The 4951-nt window shown below is 37.9% G+C and overlaps 1 pseudogene; it reads left to right on the forward strand.

Annotated features, from left to right (window-relative positions):
• The first annotated feature begins 3553 nt into the window (after nucleotides 1–3553).
• Gapdh-ps86 (Glyceraldehyde-3-phosphate dehydrogenase, pseudogene 86) lies at nucleotides 3554–4538 on the forward strand (annotated as a pseudogene).
• Nucleotides 4539–4951: the final 413 nt, after the last annotated feature.

Below are 4951 nucleotides of genomic sequence, written 5' to 3' on the forward strand. Positions count from 1 at the left end.
GACAAGGCTGCAACCATATCAACGCAGCCATTTCAATACCAAGGACGTTTGACTTGATATATGTTTTCCCGTCCTGGGTTTCCCAGGACAAGGACCAAGGATATCTGACTTGGTAAATTAGATGTTTCTCTCCTGGAGTTCCCAGGACAAGGCTATAGCTATGTCCGCACAGCTATGTCAGTACCAAGGACATCTAGCTTGATAAAGGTTTTCCCATCCTGGGGCACAATCTACAGTGGTCAATCAGCTTCCTGGAGATGTTTCCTGCCTTGTAATTGCCCTGCAGTAAATATGATCTATACCATCTGTTCTTATGGTCGGGCAGCTTCCTAGAGAGTGGATGGGAATGTGCTCTCTGTACTTTCTGGCCTATGTCTAAAGTCTAGGGGCTAAGCAAGGGCCAGCTTAAAAGATTCTCATTCTTAAGAAATGGTTGCACTAATATCAAATGGGGATCTTTCAAAACCTGCTTGTGTTTCTCTTAGTACTATAAAAAAGATGATCACTATATTATCACCGTGTTAGGTGATAATGCAAAAAGAAAGAACTGTTGTAAAAACTGTTAAGGAATCATAGAGAAATTTTGACTCATAGATAATGAACACTTCTCTTTCTCTTTCTTTGTCTTGCTTGATAATAAGATGATTTCAGGATACTCCAAATGGAGAACACAGCTGGGGTGGAAGAATTTACCTGGCACTAAGAAGCTGCAATGGATGAATAGATTGCACAATGGGGATGTCATAGATGGGGAAAGCTTCGCACACGTTGAGAGAACTTGACTGTGTTTTGATGGGAGAGTGCACTGTCAGGCCCCTCTGCTACATCACCCTGAATTTTTTTCTTTCTTCCTTCTAACATTCCTACTGGATTAGCCTGGAATGCCGAGCTTATATTAGACCTTTTTGTACATTGTTGTGGATGCAAAAATGATATGCAAGAATGTAGATCTGAAATAAATAATTGAACTATGAATACTGTAAGAAAATATTCACAACTCATTAAGTGAAGAAATTATGCTAAGATTTTTTAACAGGGATTTCATACCAATAACACATTATTGTCAAAAAATATTCAAATAATGAACTAAATGAATTTAAAGATAAATATGTGCTCATTAGAGAGCATACTTGTTTAAGAAGATTAGCAAATTGTGATAGAAGTGTCATTTTCATGGATAACAGGTCAAAATGTTTCAAAGATATTAGAAAAAAGAAGATATTGATTTTATAAATAACTGGTTATGTATTAAATATACAGACCTTTGAACACGTTTAACTACTGTAATTTAAATAACTTTATTCTGCACAAAACAGTATTTAACAATGCTTTAAAATATAACATTATCTAAACTATGAAAAACATAAGGGGCAATTATTTAAATTACTTACAGATAATCACATAGCATAAGAAGTTATGTCATTTAATATTCCTGTTGTTCTTGATATTGATGATAATATGATTTTGCTTTTAGTTGAAGTTTCACTCTGAAGATTGTTATAGAAATCAATGTCATCCCACTATACACACACATGCTTACACATACATATATATATATATATGTGATATGTATATATATATATATCACTGTATCATGACTTTATCTGTTTTGTATATTCTATAGGATAAATAAATATATAAATATGTAGGAGAATGAACAGAATAACATCTTTACATAACTTTGGTTTTAGTTTACATATAAAATAACAATGAGAGAAAAACATAATTGCAAAGGATAGAAACAATCAGTAAAAGAAGAAAAGTAAAAATTGAGGTTTTTTCCTTTTCAAAAACATATTTTCTGTTGGTTTTAGGAGCTAGATGTTTCACTATGAAATATTTCAGAGCCTACATTTTCAAAGATCTCAATCCATTACCCAATTTTACATATGTTAAAATGATCAGGTATGGAGCTGTGCTTAAATAAAGCACCTCCTCAAAAGTACCTTAATTCCTCACTCCAGTTCTTATGTTCCAGGGTCCACAGCGTCAGTGGATAAACTTCTGAGGGAGTAGTGTCTGTTTAGGAATATACTGTATATTCATTGAATAGCAACATTTACTATCATATATATCTATGTATCTATATCTATATCTATATATCTTAGTGATTCCATTTATATGTTACATACAAGAGAAGTTTACATAGCTTATCTCTTCATTATTTCAAAATTGCATCATCTCTACACACATACATATATATATACACATATATGTATACATATTTACACAAAACTGTGTTATATATTATATATATTATATATTATTTATATAAAATTATATATTACACACACACATATATATAAAACAACATTATGTGCATATGGCTGTGTAGGTGCAGAGGTCAGAAATCAATGTCAGAAGTCTCTCTATCCATCTTACATTGATGTTAAGACAGACAGGCTGCCTTATGATGTCTTCTCTTATGTCCAGTTCAAAGCACTAGTATCTCTAATTCCATGTTATTATTATTTTTATTATTTTATTATTATCACCACTATTATTAATATTTAACTTCATTTCATAGTCCAATTCTTATCCATCTCTTGGTCTGCCCTCCTAGAGTTCCTCTTCCCATTCATCCTCCTCATTCTGCAGAGGATTTTCCCACCCACCACCTATACTCCACCAGATGTCTCCACTCCCTGAGACCTCAATTCTATATTTATTTGGTTATCTGGAGTCTAATCATTTGAGTTCTTTATGTATTTTGGATAGTAGCCCTCTATCAGATATAAGGTTTGCAATGATCTTTTCCCAATCCATAGGTTCCCATTGTGCTGTATTGACAGTGTCCTTTGCCTTACAGAAGCTTCTCAATTCTATGAGGTCCCATCTGTTAATAGTTCATCTTAGAGCCTGAGCCAACGGTGCTCTGTATGAAAAAATTTCCCCTGTGCAGATGTGCTCAAGGCTATTGCCTTCTTTCTCTCCTATTAGATTCAGTGAATCTGGTGTTATATGGAGGTCCTTAAGCCACTTGGACTTGAGCTATGTAAAAGGAGATAAAAATGTATAATGAATTCTCAACTGAGGAATCTCAAATGGACAAATAGCACCTAAATTACTCATCAAAGAAATGCAAATCAAAACAACCCTGAGATTCCAAGTTATACCAATCAGAATGACTAAGATCAAAACTCAGTCAACAACAAATGCTGGTGGGGATGTAGAGAGAGAGTAACAGTCCTTCATTGGTGGTGAGATTGCAAACTGGTATAAGCAATTTGGAAATAAATCTTGCCATTCTTCTAGTTTAATACTTCTACCTGAAGACCTAGATATACTATTTCTGGGCATATACCCAAACGATATTCCAACATACAACAAGGACATATGCTCTACTATGTCTACAGCTGCCTTATTTACAATACCCACAAGCTGGATAAAACTCAGATGTCCCTCAACTAAAGAATGGATAGAGAAAATGTGGTGCATTTACTGAATGGAATACTAGTCAGCTATTAAAAACCATGACTTTGGCTCTCTGCTCCTCCCTGTTTCAAGACAGTTGCATCTTCTTGGGCAGTGCCAGTCTCATCCCTTAGACAAGATGGTGAAGATCTGTGTGAACTGATTTGGCTGTATTGGACACCTGGTTACCAGGGCTTCCTTCTCTGCTTCTGGCAAAGTGGAGACTTTTGCCATCAACGACCCTTTTAATGACCTCAACTATATGCTCTACATGTTCCGGTATGACTCTACCCATGGCAAATTCAATGACACAGTCAAGGCCAAGAATGGGAAGCTTGTCATCAACGGGAAGCCCATCACCATCTTCCAGGAGGGAGATCCCGCTAACATCAAATGGGGTGATGTTGTTGCTGAGTATGTTGTGGAGTCTTCTGGTATCTTCACCACCATGAAGTAGGGTGGGGACAAAGGGTCATCATTTCTGCCCCTTCGGATAATGCCCCCTTGATTGTGATGGCTGTGAACCATGAGAAATATGACAACTCACTCAAGATTGTCAGCAATGCATCCAATTGCTTAGTCCCCCTGGCCAACGTCACTCATGACAACTTTGGCATTTTAGAAGGGTTCATAACCACAGTCCATGCCATATCTGCCACTCAGAAGACTGTGGATGGCCCCTCTGGAAAGTTGTGGCATAATGGCCATGGAGCAGCACAGAACATCATCTCTGCATTCACTGGTGCTGCCAAGGCTGTGGACAAGGTCATCCCAGGGCTGAATGGGAAGCTCACTGGCATGGCCTTCCATGTTCCTATCCCCAACGTATCCATTGTGCATCTGACATGCTACCTGGAGATATCTGCCAAGTATGAGGACATCAAGGAGGTGGTAAAGCTGGCATCTGAGGACCCACTAGAGGGCATCCTGGGCTACACTGAGGACACTCCTGCAACTTCAACAGCAACTCCCACTCTTCCAGCTTTGAGGCTGGGGCTGGCATTGCTCTCAATGACAACGTTACAAAGCTCATTTCCTGGTATGAAAATGAATATGACTACAGCAACAGGGTGGTGGAACATGTGCCTCACCATGGCCTCAAAGGAGAAAGAAACCCTGGATGACCTACCCCAGCAAGGACACTGAGAACAAGAGAGAGGCCCTTAGTTGCTGGGGAGTCCCCATCCCAACTCTGCCATCAACACTGAGTATTTCCCTCACAATTTCTGTCCCAGACCCTTGTAATAACAGGAAGAGCCTAAGGAGCTCTCCCTACTGTCTTAAATACCATCAGTAAAGTTCTCTATAACCACCAAAAAACCACAAAAAACAACAACAAAAGAATGACTTCATGAAGTTCCCAGGCAAATGGATGGAATTAGAAAAATCTCATCTTGAGTGAGGAAACCCAGTCACAAAAGAACACACATGGTATATACTCATCGATAAGTGGATATTAGCCCAAAAGCATAGAATACCCTGGACATAACTCCCAGACAGTAGGAAACTCAAAAAGAAGGAAGACCAGAGAGTAGTT

The sequence above is a fragment of the Rattus norvegicus genome, chromosome 2, assembly GCF_021556685.1.
Source record: "Rattus norvegicus strain SHRSP/BbbUtx chromosome 2, alternate assembly SHRSP_T2T, whole genome shotgun sequence".
Lineage (NCBI taxonomy): Eukaryota > Metazoa > Chordata > Mammalia > Rodentia > Muridae > Rattus > Rattus norvegicus.